This window comes from Pagrus pagrus (genome assembly GCF_965226575.1).
Source record: "Pagrus pagrus genome assembly, chromosome: 1".
Classification (NCBI taxonomy): Eukaryota; Metazoa; Chordata; class Actinopteri; order Spariformes; family Sparidae; genus Pagrus; species Pagrus pagrus.
In genome coordinates this window covers 22327477-22352429 of record NC_140185.1, presented here as the reverse complement: position 1 = coordinate 22352429, position 24953 = coordinate 22327477, and positions in this window count along the sequence as shown.

Below are 24953 nucleotides of genomic sequence, written 5' to 3'. Positions count from 1 at the left end.
TGTTTTTTTAAAGATTTTCTCAAAACATGTGATACTGTCACTAGAGACTCGAGGTATATAAGAACGCTTAAATGTGTTCCCCTGTTTGGCCTCATGATGGCACTGTTACGTCTGAATGTTAAAATTAGTAGATGAAAAAGTTTGTATATATTCCTCTTGCTGTCACGTTAACATGATGGTGCATGACCGTGGTGTCAGGTACTGTGCAGAGAGCAACCTTTGAGAAGAGAAGTTAGGACTGATGAGGGAACCTTATACAGTTACCTCAACTACCTTGACCTCGCTGCTAAACAATGCGCTGGTAGTTTTCCTGGCCAAATTTCCAAATTGAGAATCTAGAGGATCTAGTGTCGCACTTTCCTGGCTACAAACCTTGGCCTTTAGTTGTTGTGGGCATGGCTGGAGAAAAGGAAAGAGGTGCCTCGACGTCCAAAAGTTGATTGATGCTCCTAAAGGCTTTGGTTTGTCCAAAAACAGAACAGCCTCAGCTGAAGAACTCTGGAGATGCCACATTCATTCATGTCATTTTCCTGGAAATATGCGAAGCGGTCTCAGATTCCTAAATATTGAAACTGTAACAGGCCTAGGGTGGACCTTACAGTAGACTCTCCAACACATCCTCATACATAATCAACTAAATAACTAGATTGCTAGCGACTCCAGAAACGATATAAATCATCGTTCCCAAACCAACATTGTACTAGCTACAGGCCTTCATCGTACGCTGGCTGGTTGATTAGGTTTAGGAACTAAAACTTCCTGGTCATGTTTAGACACCAAATGTACTTGATTAGGTATAGGCACTAAATCTACTTGATTAAGTTTAGACACTAAAACTACTTGGAAGGTTTAAAAACAAACTTCTTGGATAGGTTTAGGCACAAATACTACTTGGTAAGGTTTAGACACTAATACTACTTGGTTAGGTTTAGACACTTATACTACTTGGTAAGGTTTAGGCACTTAAACTATAATGTAAGGTATAGACACTAAAACTATATGGTTAGGTTTAGGAAAACATCATGGTTTGGTCAAAAATAACTACATTTTTTTATCATGATTTTTTACATTTTCTTTTAACTTCATTTACGTAATGTTCAAAACGTAACCTAAAAGGACGTTCATTCCTATGAAAGCTTCCCAGTGACCGAGCAGACTAACTTCTGATTTAGCGCCCGACTAACTGGAATAGAGATAAAACTATTAATTCTTGCGGCTCTTCTAGACTTCGGCTAGAAGAGCTTCAAAGCCCGGCACTCCTCTTGGGGGTGACTTCACCCAACTTCCTCTTGTGCTGCCATGATAATTACTACGGCCACTGGGGGTCACTGCTCAACAAGAATCAAATCAAATTATGGGTCGGAATAAGCTGCTTTCACAGTTGACCAATACGTATTTTTTCATAGGCAATGTGGGTAATTGTAATAAGTGCTCAAATAGGAAATACAGTGTTGGTTCATGTGACATGAATTCATTGTTGAATACAAGGACGTGGAATTAACAGGCCACCTTTCTTCCTTTCATCCTCTACTTAGTGCTGTTTGACTGAGACAGATGGGGAAGGTAAATCAAGGCAGCTGAGTGGAGAGCACTGCTGACAGCACATTAGAGCCTCTCTCAATGAACTGTCACAAGTGCACAGTGAAAGTAAAGTTTGATCATACGTGGCTGCTGTCCTGTCAGACATCCTTAAAAGCAAATGGGGCCTAAGTGCTGCGGAGCTCTGAATGAGCCTGAGATGACAGTTGTAGTCGGTGCAAAGAGAGGGCATCGGCACTCCATTCTCCCTCCTGCAAAAGGACAATGAGGTGAGGAGGACTCTGGCAGCATTTCTCGCCCTGCACCCTCATCTAAAAGCATCTGACAAAGTGTCACTCTTCCACATCATCATTCCTATCATTAAGGGCCGGGGCTAAACTTTAGTGCTGCTTGTGCAAAAAGGTCATGAATCTGTGCTCCACATCTCCAGTCAGTGTGGACATTTTCTTAATAAAAGTAACTGTTTTATTAAAAAAACATCATTATTGGGAATGCCAATCTTTAACGTCACCTGCTGTTAGAGAAGCAACCCTTGCTAGTTAAAATTGGCTGAGGCTTATTTTCTGCTTATAGTACGGTCTGGACTGTTTTAAACTATTCCTATCAGAGTGGGACCTGACTGCCTCACCAATCACCACCAAAATACATGTTTACATTCACAGCTAACAAGCCAGGAGTAGCCAAGAAATGTTGAGGCAATGTGGTGTTAAATTCAATGTGGTGTTAAATTCACTGTACACTGTACACATAGCACCCTTACTAATATAATAAAATTAACCATGTTGTTAACTTATTTTCAGGTTAGATGACAAACCCACCTGTTCACAGGTGTAATTACTCAGGTCTTAAAGGTCATATTAATAACATTTTTATGTAGAAAAATCTTTATTTTGTTAAATAAGACATCTACATAGCTTCTACCAAGATTTATCAGCCAATAGCAAAACACCGTTGGTATCTGTGGTCTGTCAGTAATCAATAGTCTTGGTAGTTGCCAGTTTGTGGAAGAAAACATAAGAATGGCTGAGTTCTACAGTATGCTGGGTGCGCACTGCCCTAATGTTAGCTCGCTAGCATTAGCAGGGTTAGCTAGCTAGCTTGAGCAACGTCAACATTTGCTAGCTAGCGTTAGCAACATTGGCTTGTGCAACAAACTGGCAACCACAGTGGTGTTGTGGCTTGAATCCAATGGAAGGGGGAGATGGAATGCCACATAGGTAACCACAATTTCAATGGCTCTACCCAACAGTGTATGGATTAAAGTATGCAAATGTGACTGTTGATGCATTTAAATGTTAACAGTGCACAATTTATGTCTAGGAATGATGTGAACTTCAGATATAATTTGTCACTTCACATCTTCCAAGCAGCCCCATCAACTGACCTTACAGCTTACAACCTTATTATCTATCTGTCAATATTAGGTATGGCTTAAATTCTAGTGTTGTACTATAAAGATTGTTACGTGCCAGACAGGGGCAAAATGCCTGTTGTGTATGTGTTTTTCTTCCCCTTTGCTTTTCTTTCTACTCCTGTTTTTTTCTTCAGGTGCCAACAACACTATTGGTTTCCACCCGTGCAGTCTAGTCCTGCTGCTCATTTGTTCCATTGGATGTCAAGCTGTCCTATCATCAATCGGGAACCCTCGATAAAAGGAGCACGTCTTAAGAGTTCATGCTCTCATTTTCCCTGCTCTTAGCCTGCCTGAGCTGTTGTATTGTTTGAGTAAAACTTGTTAGGACTAATAGAAAAATGTATGTGGTGGGTGGTCGAGGATGATAGGTGAGTTTTACACTCGCAATTAACTTTTGCCTGGAGACACTGGGATTATTGGTCAGTGCCACATCTGTATTCGTTTTGGTAAACGTCCTTTTTAGATGAGCGTGTTTGGTCTTTTGTTTTTGTTTTTGTTTTCAGTGGGAGGGATTAGTCAGGCCTAGTTTTGTTATATTGATTTCTAGTTGTTTGGCACAACCACATTGTCCCATCCTCCCCCACATTTTGAGAACATTTGTTATGTTTGCAAGTACAGAGATGAACTGAAGATAAATCACTTTCATTTTCACATTTTCACATTTTCAACTCCTTCGTCTCCGTTTCCCCAAATTTACAAGACAAACTTTCTGCTCATTTGTTGTAATTGCCATTTATCCATCCATTTATCCAAGTCGTCTGGTCTTAATTGTGAACAGTTGCTATTGTGGCCTTTTTAAAGATGACTGAGATATTGTATTGATATTGACACCAGACTGATATTGAGTTTGTCAAATAGACATGACGTAGAGTAATGCACTGTGTAATGATTTTCAGTAATTACCATACAGGTACTGGTCTAGTGAAAATTGTGTTACACATAATCTTAATGGAATTGTATTATAATGCATTGAATTAAAACCATGACTCCTGTCTTGTAGGCAACAGACAAATTCTAATCAAGACACCAATGACAGGTAAGGATTGGTGTGACTTTTAGAAAGCAATGAAAAAGTTAAAAGGTGATAAATAATGTGACTGTATTCATCATCGAGTTGTAAGTAAAGTAATAATTATTGACAGATTACTTTAAAGTAAATTCCTCAGCACTGCTATTTACATTAGTTTGTCTTGATAGAAATGAGCCAAAAGGTTCTGACCCAATTTGAAACAACACTACGAGAACCAGAGACTTGCCACTAGTGCAGGTCCAGTTCAAAAAACCATGTTCGTCACAGATTATCTGGTAATATGAGGTCTTAAACCACAGATTCATCAGGGCCGCCCCAGTGATACCAAATATGTTTGACATTTATGATTCTAAATATGGGTGAGTCAGTACTTTCTGAGCAAAACAACAAAAACCAGAGAGGATTCCTGGAGCAACTGAGTGCTAAACATCCTAGTTGTTGAGGCTAACGTTGGCTAGCAAACTACTGTTAACAGAAATTTAAAATTGCACCTCAAGTTCATGCTGAAGAATAGCAAACCTGTGCTGACCGCATCTCCCCACTAATCCAGACTCGTTTAACCTCCTGCTTTTGTTTATTTCTCACTGCAAGGCATTACTGCAGCAAGTTGTTGCTCCACGCTACTTTTCATTTTGTTTACGTATGCCTCCCCATGCGATTACGTGAGAGGGATCATGTGTGAGCCCAGCTTCAGTCTGCAGAGCCATGAAGCCAGAGTGCTGTGTGTCACGTGTCCACATTAAACCAAATTTGACACTGCACTTTGCTGTCCTCAGCAATAAACCTGCCAAGTGTGAGTAGATCAGATGAATGATTCTTGAGACATACAGACAGAGATTCCTAACTCTTTAGTGAGAAAATATATGTATGCCTTTTCTGAACATTTTGGTTATCATAGAGCCCCCTGTCCCACAATGCAGAGTGGTTATGTCATCAAAAATAGAATATGCCACCTAAATAACGAAAAAAATCACTAGAATCAACTACCAAAACACAACTTTTGCCAAAAGGCACACACATACACAACTTTAAAAAAAAAAACATTTTTGTGAATGTTGTTTTCACTCAGTCCACAAAGCATTTGGAAAGTGTAGATAAATTGCAGATTAAGATGATTAGATAGGGCTTGATTGCGGCTTTTGAAAAACGTAATCTGTAATAACCGAGGCTTAATTTGTCTGATTGGAAAGCAGACCACCTAAATTAGAGAAAACACAAAGGGACGGTTTCTGTGGGAATAGGTAGTGAGGCCTGTGCTGACATATCTTTAATGAATAACTTACAGGATCTGCAGTGGGTACAGCCTTGTTTACCTCAGCCCAAACCTGCACTCCAACACTGTATGCTACTTCAGTCTTCCATTAGGGTGTGTGTCGAGGCCTGTGCCCACTGTTTAGCCTGGCGCAGAGGTACTTCTAGCTGTAGGAATTTGGTCTCCCACATATTCTAAAACCCACTTTCACTTGCTTCCCAGTGGGCCAGCATACCTTATCTCTGATGCAAAAGAGCACTTTCATAAGTGCACTGCTGGAGAGGGAAAACACACAAACAAAGACATATTCAGACATAGATTGAACTTTGTTGTTCTCGACCAATTTGTTTGGTAGGTGGTAGTGGGCAAATGGGCTGTTTTTCCGAATGGAATGTTTTACACACTTGAAAAATTTACAAGGTGGGTGAGCAAAACATGTACATTGAACGTGGGATCATCATTATGGCATTAAAAATGTAAACATTTCTAGGGGCCTTTTAGAGTCCCTGAGTGAGCGCATTTCTTCTACGCTGATGCTTTCGATGTTGACCATTTAACGCTGAAGTCAAAACTGTCCTTGAGGGAGTTTTTCTTTAACAAAGAGGATAACCTAGTTCGAAAGCATCGAACAAAGGACAAAGGCAGAGCAGAAATGGTCCGTTAAGTCCATCTGATTCTAGCTCAATGCTTTTAACGTCACTGTTCCTTAGACAGACATCAACCCCCGCGTCTAAAAGTGGGCCTGAACCAGGAGAAACAGCCATTAAGGGCAATTCAACTGCATGAAAGTAGTGTCTGGCAGGTCCACTCTCAGTGACAGATGCCATTATAACCTGTAAAATGTGATACTGCCACTTTAAGGTTATATCATTTTCCCCTTCAACTCTGGCAGCCCATCTGCTCGATAATAAGGGCACGCTCCTTTGTTTTAGGTCATGTAGCCGATGTGTTCATTCAACATCCGTTACTTCACCAGTGTTTATTATAACTACAATATAAATCCCTTTTGAAGTGAGGTGTTAAGGGATATTTTTAGGCTGTGTTGGCCAGCTCAAAATGACTCACTGTGTTGTATTATTTTTTCATATACAGTATAATGTTATTATCCTCTAACAACAAAACACAATCTATTTGTCCCTGTTTCTGAGAGCAGAGTAGTTTCTAAAGCTTCGAATCAAGACTCCATTTCCTGAGCTCCAAGTCCTCCAAACAAGAAGCTGTGAAAAAAAAAATGCTCAAATTTTCATCGTCACCACAGTTCAGATGACAATTATGACAGCCCAGGTTTAATCATAGAATCGGGTAGTTCATTTTCTCAATGTCAACATGAAACCTTGTCAAAAAATGAATTCTGTCTTTCTCTCGGGAGATAAGCAGGCTCCAGTGCACCGGGCTCATTCAGAGGAAAAAAACTTGCAGGTCACAAGGCAGCGACTTGCATGTTTTCTTATTTTTTTTCACCCTCTCGCTCTATCCTCCCCCTCTCCTTTTTTCTGAAAACCACCCAAGAAGAGATTAATCATGAAGGGAAAACTCAACTTCACCCTCTAGCTGCAGGTCACAGTTCTTATTTCGTGTGGAATTGGCTTTCGGAAAGCAGAAGGCCTGCCCGGGGGGCAGGGACCTGATATGAGAGGAATTTGAGAATGAAGCAGAGGGGATTGATTAGCCCACTTCATATCCCACACTCCGTAAGCACAGTCCAGCTGCAATCTAACACACCGCTGAGCTGAATAGACAAGAGAAATTGGATTCCTTCCTAATATTTAACCTTCAAGTCAGCTCTAACAGCTGTTGATGGGCTGCTCTACCAGGTAGTTACAAGAGGACTTTTACATGTTACACAGAGAGGGAATAGCAAAGTGGGAATGTGATGACTTTTCTGTAGGTTATTCAATTACAATGGTGCAAAGAGCAGCTAGGCCATTGAAGCACATCATCTGCATGCAACTGCACTGGGGGATTTAATTTTACACCTCTACTTGTCTGAACAGGCTGTGTGAGTGTGTGTGGGCGTACATATACACCACTCACATATGTGGGCACACACACGCACAAACAAGCGTGCACACGTATAGACACGTAAAAAAGCAATTAATGCCAGGAAAGTGGAGTGTGCAGCTAATGGATGGATCATATACAGCCATAATGACTTACTTTGATGTTGGTTGTCAGAGTAGACCTATTTTAGACTCAGAGCAAAAGGCGCTTGAAAATATCCTGTAATGCCTCCATTCTTTTTATCTCTTTTCACAAGCAGATGTTAGAACAAAGAGCGATGGCATCACTTCCTCACCCTTAGATCTCAAGAGTGACTACAATTTGGATTTCTGGTTTTCTTTGTCTCTCCTCGAAATCCAGAACAGTGCACAAAAATATGTAGAGTTGACTGAGAAATGGTGCATCTCAGTGACTCTGTGACCACATTAGACGCCATTGAATATTTAGTGGTTTCATTTATCGGCCAGTTTGATCACATCCACCCACCATCTCTTGTGCCAGCCTTTGGGAAGTGTTGATAAGAGAGCAGGATGTCATCAGGCTCTTTTCTCAAGTCATTAAGCCATGCAGTTTATTCCAAGCAAAGTGTTTCCCATTTGAATGAGCACATTAGCGAATGTCTTATGATAATTAAGAGCTTGAGTTGCAGAATTGCAGAATCAAATTCATTAGTAGAGTCACACATTTTTTATTAGCACCTTATTCTGTTCCAGGGCTGCAGCAATGCCTGACGACATGCAGCTCTCCCCCCCTCGCCACAATGAGGACTAGACATTTAAGTACAGAACTTTCAAGATTAGAGAGGGCATTTTGTAAAACTTCACATAATGGGTTTGAAAGAAGGATATTTAAAGTAAATTTAGTTGGTTTTTATGTTCCCCATGAGAATTTAGGTCAATTTGCTAAAGCATATTTCAGGCGTGGGAAAGCAATCCAATAAAGTAGTCTGGTACAAATCTATAGATAAATGATGCTTCACATTCAATTACAGTGAGGATTTTATCTTTACTTTTCAATGATTTTGTCAATTAGTCAACACAGTGTTTCTTAATTCATCAAGGACTCTGGCCTAGTATTAGTCAGTGTGTAAGCATTTATTAGATTAGCAAAAGCCGAGGGAGAGAAAGAGAAAACACATTAGAAGACATGGATGTTTTTCGTTAAAATAAATCCACGAGCAAATGAACGATCCGCATTCCACTGAAGACAGTTTTCTGTTATTTAGGAATCTTCTCTGCTTCTTGAAGTGAGTTCAGAGCAGCAAACAAAACAAAGGTGGGAACCGGCGGTCCCTTATTCCTTGAATTTAGACACATTGACTATTGAGCACAGACGCAGCGCACCAAACCAATCCACTGGGGAGCCTATGCAGGGACCATGAAACTATACTCACAACACAAATTAATTGGGAGAAAAAAATAACTAATTCTGACATTCCCTGAAGAGGGTCTTTCATCTTATAAATAGTGGCTGCAAACTTGAGTATTTTTGCTTAAGTAACACAACACTGCAGATGATAGGATTCGTTTGGCTAAACCCCAGGGGCCCGGCATGACAAAGAACACTTGTTTAGCAACTGCAGAAGCAGGTCCCAACATGGGCCTGTGACTGTGCCCAACCTCACCTAGAAACCTGCTCCATTTGCATTCTGCCTCTCCAGACACCAGGCCACAGAGTCTGAGGGGATGCAGCGTCCCAGGGATGGCATTGGAAGCTCACACATAAATTAGTCTTTATTCCCCCATCTCCCCCCCTCCCCTCGTTCTGTCTTCTCCCACTGCTGCTCCTCCCCTCTCCCCCTTATTTGTCCCATGGCTTCATCACATCACAGTTCATGCAAAGGAGAGAGTGAAATCCAACTTTAAAGTTTCTCCATCTAATTACAATCTGTATTTACTTTCCTGGGGCTGCTGTGTGAGCCAGCATATCGGCTTTTTAAGTCCTGAAACCAATGTTTAATTCAGCATCGAACAAGTCCTTTGGAATAATAAGACAACAGTGCAAAATAAGGTTCACACGAATACAGACACACAAAGCCAAATCCCACACTTGATGGAGAGAAAGTATACACTGAACTATAAAATGTTTGATTGAACTTTTTTTCCAATATTTTAGATTGGACTGATTCTCACATCACATGTTGGCAGAGCTGTTGTGCACATTTCCTTACCTCACACTCTAGTTATAGCAGTTTTCCATGTAAACATTTCCCTTTTGCCATAACACATAAGTACATACATGCCATAACCATAACACATGGTCATACCAAGAAATAAAGGTAATATCTTTTGGTGGATATCAGAAGATCCACAGAAACTGCTTTGCAAAATCTGGACACATTATCCGCATTTTGCATGTAAATGCAAAGTGAAAATGCGTCATGTACAGAACGTGATTGGATCTGCCTGACCACATCTGAAGTTAGTCTAGCACTGTGTTCAGATCACCTTCCATACAACAGCTGGCATCTGTAGCCTACGTATCATAACATTGATACAGCTAAGTAAGCATAGCTAAGTAAAATATAGGTTGTTCGAAAGTGAGCAAGCAAGAATTGAAAGAAAAATAGCTCTAGTTACTGATTAAACGTCTATTCTGTGCCATGAAAGCGCAAAAAGTTGCGTTATTTAACAGAACTGTGTGAGAAATTAAAGCGATGCTGGTGGAAAATGAATGATATACAGTAAATAACTGAGTGTGCAACCTGCTGTAAACAAAGCATATAGCCTTAACGGCAGTTAACTTAATTACGTATTACATATGCCGAATTTACAACAGGGGACAAATAATTAAGAATTTGTTGCAGACATTGTTTCACAAAGTTTATAAAGTTTACCCTAACTCAAAAACACACAAAACTCTGGGGAGTCTGGGGCTGATTTGGAGCCGCATCAAATTCCCATTTAATACCAGGTGTAAATGACATGTCCCTGATGGTGACATGTTATGTTGGTTTGTCCTTTAATTTGTCGCCCCTACTCAACATGCTAAGCTGGCGTCCTTTGCAGTGGTCATATTACTACATTAGCAGCTAGTAAGGTGTTAACAATAGAGGGTCCACAGAGGAGAGAAACACTCCCTCCAATCTGTCCATCTAATGGGAAAAAGGGAAGACAGAAGACCGCTGCAGTGTTGACTCTTTCAAAATGCCACCCCCCACCCAATCCTTGCCTTTCCAGACGGTCACACTCTTCGTTGGCACATCATTTGCTATTGCCAAATGCAATCATTAATTTACCCTTCCCACTGAAACTTCATATACCCATGACACATTTTTTTTCTTTGTCTAATTAAATATAATTTTGAAGCTCTTTAAATCCAACTTCATCCAAATGCACAATCTAATTTTTCATTTGCTTTTGTACATGATATAAGACATCAAGTCAATAATTTATTAAATTACTTTTCCCATTCATTTTCTTCTATCTATAATTGATCTCTCCAGTTGAAATTCTGTTGTTCCTCTTACTCAGCCAGTCTGCGGAGAGGCTGCGTGACATCACTGTGAACAGGGCTTGCACCTCCCTATACCCTCACTGGAAAACACACACACACACACACACACACACACACACACACACACACACACACACACACACACACACACACACACACACACACGGAGCTGTTTGGGACACCTTTAGTGTGTATATAATGCAGGACTTTCTAATCTCTATGTACATTAACACTTAAAAGCTTATTTTTCTTTTTTGAGCTAAATACAGCGTATTTGTGATGTTACCCTCAGAAATATAATTATGATTTGATTTATTTACTTATTTAAAGCTGGTATTAAATTAAATTGTTAATAGATATCATGCGGTACGAAAACACATTAGCCATGATTGAAGATGCTCTCCATGCTCTGTTAAGAGCCAATAGGCTTGTTGTGTGGGCCTGTTGCACCTGTTCTTGGTTTACACTGGTCATAACATTACTCAATTAGTATTTTCACGTAATATCAAGGATTATACTTTGCTAGCCGAGACAGTTTTTTTGCAACACCACTGCTAACAAACTAATAAATAAATTGAGGATATAGACTTTGATAATAATTTGATTGCAAGCAATTACTGGAAATCATTGGTTAGTGTTCACTTGTCAGTGACCTTACCTTGACAATAACAATTGGACAAATTTTAATTAAATGGATAAATTCATCATACATTTTTAAACCCATACTGGTTATTATAATGAATCATCATCTCTTCATTCCTGTTTTGCACCACTGACAGAGTTTTTTCAAGAGTGGAGGCGATGTTATAAGCTAGCATCGTAAATGAACACGACATAATGGCTACTCGCTCCAGTTTCAGTGGGTCCCACATCAATTCAGTGTTGTAAACAAGTTTATCATGAAGAAATAAACGCTCCCCTCACTAAAGTTCACAAATTGCTGCCTGAGGAGGCTATGTCAACAGTTCCAATAGAGAACAGTGAGAGAGGACTTTTGTCTAACTATTTCCTGGTTCCCATTAAAAAGACTGCACCAGACCCATTCTGGATTTGCATCTGTTGAATGCTTGCAGAGCAAGTATGCCTCCCTGCTCACTCACACTGAAAGGGCTACTAAAGCTGGCACAGCTTGTTGGTCCACCACTATAGACTTGAAAGATGTTTATTTTTATGTTGCAGTGGTGCTCTGAGATGAAAAGTTCCTCTGTGTACTTTCTAGGGAGCGGCTTACAAATACAGCATGCTGCTTTACAGCTACTTTCTGGGTGCCAAGGTTTCTGTCGAGGTACTAAAGTCTTCTTCTACCTAAATAACCATAAGATTATTTTGGCCTGGTCTCCAGAGTCAGCTATGTTCCACACAGCGCAGTTGATTCTGCACCTTACCAGGTAAGAAAAAGAGGCAGCGCTCCCAACAGCCCATAAAGCAGGTGCTTTACTGGGGAGCAGAGGTAACTGCAAATCCAGATGCACAACAATGACAGCTTTGACTCACATGCATCTTTTAGGTTTATTGGCAGCAGCTCACTCAGTAGTTCTCTCGAGTCTCCTGCATATGAGGTGCATGCAGATATGTTTTTCAGCATCTGGGGTTGGACCCCAAATGTCACATGTATCACAGCCTGACCATTTCCCAAGCAGGCAGCCAAGTCTGGTCCACTGGGAGAGTGTCCACCTATGCATCTGTGTTCACAGACAGTATCCTGATGAAAAGGGATTGGGGTTGCATGACAGTTCTTCCATTTAGCCCAAGGACTTTGAACTCTCCAAAACCAAAGGCTATAACTTATGGTACAGATCCAGTAAAAGCTGCAGCAGCTTTGTGTTTTGATTCAGCACCAAACACCTTGGTTGGCAGGCACATACTGTGTTGCATTAGTGGATTAGGGAAAGTTGTAATAATCAAAACGTTGCTGTGGCAGAAATGTACACAGTGCCTTGCAAATATTTGAAAGTGTTCAAGTCATTAATAACTATATCATGTGCTGCCCAGTGTTTTTCCCCTTTGGTTGGTGGGCAGATGTACTTTGCTAGTTTTGGTTACCTTTGTACTGCTAAGGGTAAACAGAGCTTGGAGCTTAGTATTTAGTCTCCCCATCCTCCATCACAACAGGGGCCGGAAAGGCACCTGTTCCTATGTAATGAGTTCATGTTGATTTTATGTCATGCTGGTGTCACAGCAAGAGGTGCAAGTGTCATGTTTTACCACCTTAAGCCTACAGAGAGGCTGTTCACTGTAACTGTAGTTCTATGATGATGTACAGAGCGTTTGTCTTTCCACATTGCTGCGGCCCAATGCTGATTTGGTGAGTGTATATAGGGGACCAGCTACCTTTATAATGGGGTCAATAATATAGGTGGAAAAAACTATGCTTGTTTTGATTTAGTGAGCAATTACTATACATGCATACTTCAAGCAAAGGTCCACAAAAGAGAGGTTCTCTTACAGTTGGCGAAAATCAGGACAGGCTGCAAGTAATGTCACTGTGTTAAATGTAACATAATGGTAACATAGTATATAGTGGGCCTTTGCGGGATCACCGGTGATCATAAAACCAGGCTCACGAAACATAACCCTTTATGTGATACATGACAAGAAGCCCTGTGCTGGTACAACCCAGGATCACGCCAAAACGTAACAGAACGCTGGTCCACCATTTCGCTTTGGCCTTGCCGATCTCTGAAAACAACTCGGCCTCTTTCCGTGGTCTTGTTACCAATAGCAAACATGCCACGACCGGCTACATTTTCAAAATAAAGGCACTAAAACTACTCAATACAGTCACCACTGGCTGTTTGCCTCACACAAGATTTGAACCCTAGTCTCAAAAATTAAAATCCTACAAAACAAACCACCAGACCATTCTGAACTTGCTCCCGATACTGGCTTTCATGCTCTTTAAATTGCATTCGTCCATTGTTCCAAACATTATGGACATTATGGAGTTATCGCGTCGAAGCAAGCCGAACCATCACCCTCACATGCTCACCTCTAGTGGATCAGTGGGTCTATTTCATGCTTTGGCATGAGACCGAGGCTGAATACAACATTATCATTTGGTTTATTTCCATAAAATGTATTCATGGGTTACTTCATAAAAATTTAAATGAAAATAGCATATTGAAATCAGTGATCAGTCAAGCGTACAAGTCAAATGCAGAGTGATATTATAATTATCCTGGTTGTGTGTTTTCCACCTGAACCCTTGAATAGCTCCAGTGACAAGTAGAGAACAAGGGTCTGACAACGAGGACAGACAAGGAACAGTCTTGGAAAATTGGTCTATAATTAAATGTTTACATAATTCTGTGGTTCATTTTAGTGCTTCACTGAAACAATTTCCTCTCCCTAATTACAATTTCCTTTCAGGCTGATATTTACAATGCAATCTTCAGATCTTTGGAAATGTGCTTTTGATTAATTATTTCATCCTTCATCACAGTAGTTAGTGACAAAAATGGAGTTTATATAATGAGAGCTCAAATTTTGAAGGCCTTTGACCTGTGCTGCTGACTCATTATAGTATGTCAAAGACAAGCTGAACAGTTTTGACAACCATGTACAGAAGAAGAAGATCAGAGGAAGAAATAGGTTGTTTCAATTCTCTCAAAATGCCTTTCTGCTATTGAAATGAACTGCAGGGACATCAAACATTTGTGGCTGCGCAGCTTTCAGAGGCAAGACAGACAAAATTATTTGATGCCATCTGAGGCTCACCAGTGCTGAGGATCACAATACAGCTAGTTGACACACTGGTGATTATTCATGGCACTCACGCTTATTATGCCGGAGAGACTGAACAATGGTTTTCTGTTGTGGGAAGTGAACGGTTAGAAGTTCTAACCTCCTGCCAGAACAATCGCCCTATGCATTTCTCTCAGCAATGAAACAACGGCGGGCTGGAGGGATGCAGACATCTCTGTCTCCCTTGGGTGTAATCTGACTTAGATAAATATTTGCCATGCAGTCTGAACATCACACAAAACCATTGTGATCCTCTTGTGAAGCTTGCTGTGATTGCTTTACTCCACCGCAGAGATGGATTTTAGCCTTCAAGTGACTTTCACTCAAAACGCCCCTCTGTTGCTAAAATAACTACAACCAGGCATGATATGCAGCTCAATGTGGAATGAAAATCAATTTAAAAATCAATGAAAAATAAAAGCATACCATCTTGTATAATTTCACATACATACATACATATATAATGATGTAGACAATTATTCTGAAAATAGCTTAAAAAAGCATATGTGAAGAGGACTTTTACTTTGTATGTTAGAGATTTTTTTCCTTAAAAAAAGAAAGACAACAAACCTTGTGAGTCGAGTATTGGCAGTGACACAAATGATATTGCTTTGTCTTTGAAGAGCTCCGGTAAAACTGTTTTCTGAATTTTCTGCTTACCCGACAGCACACGCTGGCCCATGTAGCTCGTGTTTTACCATCACACACATCCATCACTGAGTCAGGAATCATATCAATACTTGCCCATTTCCCCATTTGGGGAGAGCTGAGTAGATCAATTCATTTAAAAGGAACCACAGCCAGACATCCGTTTTAGAGATTAGAGCATATATTGGCTAGTCATCTGATGGAGGGTTTAAGGTTCATTAAGTCAATGGAATCCTTAATCAATAGGCAAACTTTAAGCCCTGGCTTTTATGGCAGAATTTCTACTGCATGTCTAGTTACACTGGCAAGGCAGGAAGCACTAAACAACCATGGCCTTATTTCTATGATGTTTAAATTTGTGTATTTTGTCCTTGGTGAAAAGCTAGTATGACAAAAGGCCCAAGTTATTTGTAACAGGATACCTCAAAATTGGCGATATCATATTTAGTAAATAGTGAAATTGAGTCGAGCAGAAAAGGTTTTGCAAATCTGTTTCATAACCTTGGTGCTGTGATGAGGCTGTGGGACAATGAAACTGGGGAAATATTGGTGAGCTATAATGTCTTGTTCCATTCTCAAAGTCAAACAACTGGTATTCTTCGATAGACAAAGACAAAGGATAAGACACAGGACACACATCAAATGCATACAGTCACATCCATACAGTATTGTTCGAATGACAATGGGGCAAAACTCCACAGTCCTCAATCAGTGAGTTTATGTAAATCCGGTAACTCAAGTTTCTGTCTACAGTCCGGCATATCCCTCTCCAGCTAAATCATGGGGCATACTCTGGCCGTGATTCTTAAGTGTCACTTGTGTCCACCTGAATTATTGTTTGTGTGTAATGCAGGGGAAGAACCGGCATGCAATGAGAAGTGGTTGTGCCCTCTGATTGATTGTTAAGTGTTGTCCAGGAGCCCATTGCCAGACTCCACTTAACGGCCTGCACAGCAGAAAGCAATCAGTGGCTGTTACTAAGGGTCTCGTGGGGACGGGTCCAGTCATGATTGATCTTCAGTGGATCTCTGAAGATGTCTCCGAGAACTGGGTTTCACCACAGTCGTGTTCAGGCCAGGGAGGGTGCCCTCAGACTCGGATGTGTGGCATCACATCAAGCGAAAACTTTAGTTAGCTCAACACAAAAGAAGCTTAAATCCCACTGTTTACTGATTTAATTTTCCTTGTTTGGAGAATATGAAGTGTCATAAGTAATCATAAGTTGTGCTGCCCTATGATGCATGTTAAAGGACAGATTCACTGTCTGGTGCTGCAGCCTTGTATTACCTCCATGTGTGAAACACCCTGTTTTAAACCCCACCCCCAAAATATGAGTGCATAAGATGTTATAAACAAGGATACATTTTACAATGTTTTGGCTGAAGTGGATTTTCAGTCGTGTTTATTTCAGCCGGAGTATCGACTGAGGACATGCAGCGGATAGAGGTCGGAAATGTTGCGGAAAATTAGTCACGATTGCTGGAAAGCTAGAATGTGTGTGTGGATTTTTTTTACTAAAGATCAATGCCACCTGTCTGTGACCCTCTTCGAACTGACAAAGCTCTAATTTGTGCCAAGTTGTTCTAAATGTTGCTTTACTGTTCATTTTGTAATTTAGCCTGTTGAACTCTGTGCTAGCATGTGTCTGACTACAGTACTCCCACAATCTGGGGCGATGTTGGACTAATGCTGTAAAATTGAGGGACAGTCAAGAGAAACTATGTGAAAGTTAAGCCTCATTTGAAGCCAATTAGCTAACGAGAGAATTAGGTAACATGCCAGTAACTATTTTTTCATGTTGCTTTTTGTACTTTATAGTGCAGCACTAGTGCGGCTAGCGTTAGCTTTGTTGTAATACCAAACCTTGTTCTGCTCCTCGATGACATGTTTGTGTGAGTTGCTGCTGTGTGTACATTTATTTGATAGACATGCCCTAAAGATAACAATAGAGCTTGCTTGGCAATGTTGTGTAACTTTGATTAGCACTCAGCAGCTAGCTTGTTCAGTTGGCTTGGGCGTTAGAGTCTTGCACGCAATGCATCCTGGTACATGTCGGCACTGCCGGCACAGCTCCGCTAGTTTTCTCTCTCAATATAGCACGCACTGAGGAATTAATTTCTTCAACTGATGACATGTACCATCAACACTGATTGGACATCCACATACAATGAGGTGGATTTCCCTTTAATTGGCATGACAAAATTGTGTGTATCTGCATGCATCATTCATACGGTATGTTAACGGCAAATCACTGCATGAAGCAGTGTATTATAGCCAAACAGTAAATCCCAGTGGCTATATTGCATGTCTCACATCGCTGTTGTACCTGAGGACACACATGCGCACACACACAGCCGCCTCTTGTATCAGGCAGTAGAGCTGTCGGCTCTCCAGTGGTGTGTCAATGTGTTCAGTGACCACAACGCCTGGTGTTAGTCTCATTACAGAGGGATCAAAGGGACATGAGCTTCATAGCAGCGGGGACTCTCTTCAGCCCCCTGAGAAGCGACTCCTCCTCTAATCTCAAAGGTCACATTTAGTCATTCAAATATAAAACAGCATCACATTCATCGCACCCATGTGACCCACTGGAGTCTTCTCTAGAGAGGAGGTTCTTCAGAGGAATCAGACGAAAACTGAGCAGCTCCATGAAGAGTGTAAAACCTAGTGTATGCACGCAACATGAAGAGCAAACTGCAATTTATGCTGCAACAATAATTAGCCTCTGAGGTGGCCAAAAATTATGGTGATGGCCCTGTTGATATTTAATCTAGAGCAGTAAGTAATGTTTTTAAATATTCAATTAAAATTCTGAGGGCCTGTACCACACACAGACAATAATCCTCATTAAGAGGCCGGATGAGGGTTTGTCCTTGCACAGAGTCATAATGAATGAAAATAACAGTCATGAATTGGGCAAAAACACAGAGGCAACTTTATATTCTGCGCAATCATTGTTTCACCAAAGCTCTGATGTCAGAGGTTAAGTGAGGTAATGGAATGAAAGTTTAAGACAAATACATCCATTAGTACCTTTCTATTTCACCATTAATTTTTAATATTTGCTCATATGTTTTCTTGCACAATGTGCTGTAAGTGTGAATAAATCAATTTCACATAGGCTGTGCAGGGTGCTATAATGCAGTCAGAAGGCACAAACACTGCTACAAACACACAACGTTCACAATTAACATCACACCAGTGATTTTTGTCACGGAATTTAGTTTTCATTCTTTAAATGACACAGTGAGTGGACAATGATGGTGGCAGCTAATAACATTGCAGTGCCAACAGCAGTTCCTCGGGATCTGAGCAGCTGTTCTGCAGTCTATATTGGCCTGTTCTTCAAGTGGAGAAAAAAAAGAGCAACCTAGATGAGAATTTTGTGCTTCAGTGGCTATTGAAAGATGAGGCAATAAACTGCTAAACTTGAGTAATCACACACTCCCTGAGGAATTTCTCAAATGGGGATGGTCAAAAACCTTGAAATTTGAGCCCCTCGCATGCGGCCCAGGCTTTAACATTTGATGAGATTCATTATTGTAGGGAGCTGAATACAAGTGTCTTCTGATTACAGGGCCCGCCATTAAAAGTTCCCACCAGTGTGCATTTCCATGGTAGAACGTCAATGGGATTAAAATCTCAATTCACTCCAGTCAATTCTCCAGTAACAAGATTTCATTAAAAGCAGGCAGGGAGGAAAATGGACTCGAAAGCACTGAAACAGCTGGACTATAAATTATAAAAATGTGCTCTCTGCTAACTGAACACACCTTCAGCTTGCAGATGCATTATTATTTAATGTTCAGAGGAGCTGGTTTTATGTAAATTGGAGTCTTCTATTCTCTTCAGTCCCCTTCTCAATGCCAGGTACTTCCAAACCAAGCAAAGGGAGAGATTATGCAAACCAATTAACATATGAAAATAACGTATTAATATACTGTCTCTGAACTGTATCCAATCAGTTCCTTTTCACTGGCGTGTGTACAAAACAATTAAAATTAAATTTATACTGCTCTTCCTTAACATATTCTGCAGCAAATGGAGTCAGTGAGCAAATGCTGACAAAAGTTTTACAGGCCTGTGTTCTTCCTTAAAGGCACACTGACTTTAAGAATATTTATAAGAAGCCGTGCTAATAAATTCCAGTCTTTGTTTCTCCCTAATGATGTGTGCATCTGAGACAAAGCACTGAAATCCATAGCGGTGGCCAGGTGCTAATGAATGGCTTACATTATGCTGTCCGCTAATTACTACTGCACCATAAATAAAACACAAGACAATCAATTAGCGCTAGACGTGTGTTTGTTAGTCATGGGCAGCAAGTTCCTCCAGGCCAAGGCTTTGCACAGACCTGCCTCTTCAGGCTGTTATTTTGAAATGGATAGAATGAGTTCAGATAAATCACATTTTGAATGTTGCCGAATGCACTTGAGGCAATCTTCTTCTCCCTCACACAGATTACAAGCAAATTAATATCTATACGCCGTTTCAAGTGAGAGGTGAGTAAAGCGTTAAAATGCACATGAAGCAGAAAGTCCTTTCCACTGAATTAGACAAAAGAAATCCAACAGGCGGCTATCATCCCTCTGCCTTTTAATGGAGCTTTGCAAAAAGGCTTTTTCCTCCACTTCGTACAAAGCTCCTCCAGTTTCCCAGACACCAACTGGCTGACGTATCACACTTGATTTGAACCAGAGCAGGGGAAATCAGAGTGCATTAACACTGCATGTAGAAGGCACTAACTGAATGATCTCAGCATTATGCGGCCTCTGGACTGGCCTATCTGCGTACTTTGATGCATAATTTGAACATTAATGTAATTTACATTTTAACGCAGTCCCAAAAGTAAACTGATTAGTTGATAGTTATCTACTAATGTGCCAAGAGGACCCACATGTCTCTTGCATGCAGGCAGAGGGACGGGATTACACATGACAAGGTTGGCCTTGCAGGAACACAGACAAAGAGACAATGGCTGCCAGAAGGATAGACACCAGAGAAGCGGGCACACAAACACACACACACACACACACACACACACACACACACACACACACACACACACACACACACACACACACACACACACACAAAGTCGTGCACAGAATGTTGTGAGGTAAATGGGTGTCGTTCAGGTTTGCCAGTGTAGCATTTCTGTCTAACAGGATCTATCTTTCTCCTTTATTTTCAAGGACCTTTAAACAGATCATACCAATAAGGAGGAGAATGTAACAATAAATCTGGAGGACACAAAACAAAGTTCTCAGTTGTGTTTTCAGGCCTTACACCACTTACATCCACAAATATGAGCAAAGTTTCAAGGGAAGTTCGCTTGTCAGACATCATATGAATCAATCTAAAATTCAAATATAAAAACTTATTAAAAGTATTTCTGGGCCATCAAAGGTCTTTTATCTCTGTCCCGGCAGAGTTCCCTCTTTTTCATGGGACAAATTAGTGCCCCTGTAGATGACAGAAGCTCTTTAAAGAAAGTGCAACAGAGTTGCAGTCCCATGATGCAACGCTCCCAGTGGTTACATCTGCTCCATTCTTTCATCTTTCTCCATTGTTAGGTGGGAGCTGTCACATTAGGAGGAGAATCGTGGCTCCTTCCCACCCCCAAGTACCCCTTTTTTTCCCATTCCAGCAGTTGGCAGGGTGGCAGGCCCATACAAAGGAGCGTGCACCAGGAGCACAGAGGGGAGCACCGTTAGAGGAAAAACAGTTTGGGAATTAAGGTCATTAATTTTCCACTTTCAAGGGCTGCCACACAGACGGAGATAAAGTCAGCATAAATATTCCGCCGAAGTTTCTCCTGTTTTTCTCCTCTCCCCATTTTCATCGGCAGCCCATTTATCTCCATGCTGTCAATTAGAGGCAAAAGCAAAGAACTAATTAGGAACTGTGCAATTTTAATTAGCTGTTTTGATAATTAAACTAATTGGTTCCCTTGTGTTTCTGCAATGTGTGCTGAGAACTTTTTTGATATCTGGGCAGCAGATTTCCCATCCGCTGGTTAATTAGTCACTTTTGCATTAAAAGGGAGCCTTCCTTAATAGCCTTAATTTGCAGTTGAAAAGAGAATCTACCATCAATAATTTGTGTAATTGGTAACCGTTTGATTGTAATTTAGAGGCACGGCCGGACAGCTCTGCATGTCTAATTCCTAATGACTAGGATTAAAGTTGGATTAACTGTTTGGGAAAGGGATTCACTCTCCCCTCTTCCCTATCCACCAAATGACACCTTGTCTACATTTGATTGGTCATGAAATTCAAATTGACTAGGTGAACAGCAGGGCTTATACCATTCCTATTACTTTCTATATGCTGAGCCTGTCAAGTTACATCAAAAAGATTCCGATAATTCCTATTTTCCGCCCACCTCCTCAGAAGCGCCACGAGGAAGAGAATAAAAAGCGGTTACAATTTATTATGTGATGTGTTAAACCTCTGCTATCAGTCCCATTTGTGTACAACTCTTAGGGGAGAAAATAGCCGTGATCAGCCACTAGGAGGAGCAGAGCCTTAAATCTCAGAGTAACAAAGTAAAGTAGGTCTCACTGTTGAATGAAAAGTAGTAGGCAATGCTTTTCTCTCTGAGCATTAAATTGCATTTCAAACAAAGTGTACACCCACAAGGTCTGCCTATAAGTTACATTACTAACCTCAATGTAAACACGGCATTACTATAAATGATTTGTACAATTACTTACCAAACCTGTGTTTGCTACAGCAGCAGTAACACCAGGGGAAATCACACTGATGTTTACAGGTGCCAGCTTAATGCTAGAATGCATTTGAATATTGCTGGAAGCTGGGAAACCTGGACTAAAAGCATATCATTCAACATCTTAACTATCAGCCACCATCTCTATACTTTTACAACACAGAGCCCCGTCAGTAGTCTGATTAAAAAGCACCATTCATCCCACTTAGCCAGAATACAATTAAGGGACATGGCTTTAAAAGCCCAGCCCTGAAGCCTCTCCCCATTCCACATAAAAGGAGCACTCTCCACTGAGCCTCGCCTGTAAATATCATGTTTGATATGAGGTTTTAATCTGCTTAGCCATTCTGAACTATAGAATGGGCTCATCCTCTCTGTGAAACCCCTGTCCAATGGCTGTGTGCCTGAGGACGAATAGGAACACAACACTAGTGCGCTATCTGATTAGGTGGGGTTAATTACAGAGCACTGTTTTGTAGTGGCTGCATTTGAGAGCCGCCCATAAATAGATGGGCATGGCTAATGCATCCTCAGAAATGAATTTTAATTAACTGTGTATCAGAGAAGCCCACTCAGGGGCTTGTTTCTAGTGTGTAGTGACCCCGCCGTTGGATGTGGAGAGAGAAGGGGTCCGCACCCAAGACACCGTGAGAGGGGCTGAAGAGGACACCGTGGCCTACATGAGCCGTGTAGCAGAGAAACACAACATCTTGTGTCTTTGCCCGTCATTTATATTGATGAGAACTACCTTGATTGAGAGGAGTTGTGCAACCTGTCCATGTCTCTGCTTTAATTATTGTTAAAACAGGAAATGGACTGATGGGCCTTGTAGCTAATGAGGATCAAATACCAGAGACACTTTAATACACATGAAACTTCTTCAGCTACATGATTTTATACAACCATACACTCCAAAACCTGGTGTACTAGTGAGATAATTGTGTTAACTCCATCCATTGCCCCTCACACATCTCTCTCAACAGTCTTTGTAGTGTTTTCTTCCTCCATTCAAATGTCAAACTGCGATTTGAAGTCAAGCCCCAATGATACCGAACCGTTCTTTCCCAGTTTTCTGTGTGATTGGATTAATTATGTGTCACTCACTTTGCTAGAGGTCAGCAAACATACATTCTCGGTCATAAGTCATCAATCTATGTGACCGTGGAGATGAAAAGTCAAGCATGTCAAGCCAGGAAGCTGGACAGAGAGGGATCAGCCCATTGATTTCAGGGCCAACCCAATCTCGCCACAGCACGCTGCCCAGAGAACTGAAATTATCCCTATGGGCTATGTACAGTGAGCTTTACACCTTAGATTTGTGGCACACGATCATATTAGCAGGGCCTATAAAAAATGTATTTCAAATGCAGGGCAGGATGATTATCATACAGGGAAGCATGTGAGGAAGCAGAATAAAAACAGCACAAGGAGGTTCAACTCAAAATCATAAATGCACTTGTATGTGGATGTGATTATTTTTACTGTAGAGAGAAGCGAAGGCACGCCCCACCTGATGTGCCCCATAGGACCTTATTTCAGAAAAAGACAAATGCATTTTTGATCCCGTTTGAATTATGACAAGAATTACACGTTTGTCAAATTAAAAAAGATAACTTTGCAAGTCATGAAAGCCAGTTTGTTTTGCATCACCAACACAAACATGGCCTTCACCTCGGCACAGAAAAAGGTATTATTGGGAGCTAGCTGATATATAGGGCCGACGCTGTTTGGTGGGTAGTCTTTCATTACATATTTTGTCAAATTTCACTTGTTTGAAGGCAAACTGCAACTGTCTTGGATTTACATTTTTTTTCTGTTAAATGGTGCAGCATGTAAGAATTAGCCACCTGTCAATTCATATTCAAAACAAACAGGGGGCAGCAAATCACTACAGTCACCGCTAGCTGCTGCAAACTGTAGCTGCCATTAGCTGGTTAGCTCAGTTAGCTGTACAGCTAGTGGTCCAGACTGGGAGCTCAGAGCATCCGGGAAGTGTTGGTGTTTACATCGCTAGCACAGGAGCTTTGGACCAGGCAGTACCAGGGCTAGCTGGTTAGCATGCTAACTTCAGTAGATATCTCTGCGACACAGTACACAGATGCCCTAATGTCAGAACTGTTCATGTATATTCTGTTGATAATTTTAGTAAAAAATAAATAAATAGTGTTTTCAATTAAAATTCTTACATACTGCACCTTTAAATTGACAAAAAAAAAAAAATCATACATGTATGTGTGATTTATGGCGCAATTGAAACAGGATAAAAAAAAGAAATACTCTTTTTTCTTTTACAGTACATATTTTTGTAGCTCACAAGTTTTCCTCCAGACAGATATCATCTTTGCAGAAGAGGTTTTGCGACACAAAATGTGTTCCAATGCAGATTTCAAAGCAGCTCTTCTTTTGAGGACGAGTATTAACCACGATTATGTGTTATTGCAAGTATTTGATTAAAGAGCATGTGACGATGATGTGCTCAGACGAGGGTTATAATATCTGGTTCAAAATGTAACAGAAGGCAAGGACAGACTGAGCGAGCTCACACCACAGACAGCCTGCTGGCTGCTGACGAACCAGCATTATTGTAGCTATACTCCACTCCACTCTCCTAAATGGCTAATCTTTGTTGGATCTCACCCTTAATTGGTTAACAGTCTCCGCAGGGCAAGTGAAAGTGGTGCTATTTAAGGCTCCACCATGAAACAGCAACACTTTCATCTTGGCAGTAACAGGCAACAATTATATTACCAGATTCGAAACTGAACCTTCTATCTACCCACTAATCAAAAACGCAGCCCATCTGTTGTGCCGTCTCTTTTGAAACGACTGTTTATCTGCAGCCTGTATGATAACTGCGTCTGGACACTAATTAACTGCTAAATAGACCACAATTAGATGTTATTTCTATTAAATTCTGCAGGGGGAGAAAAGTACGGAGAAGGAAGAAAACAATAAGCGCATTTTATGTTTACTCCAACTGTACCAGGCACCGATGGAGCAGCGTCACTCTCACTCAATGTCTCTCTCTCTCTCTCTCTCTCTCTCTCTCTCTGACACACGCACACCCGCGTCCGTGCGCACGTGCATCAATACAACACCTTACGTCCATGCGCGCTCTCTCCTGCTCTCTCTATCAC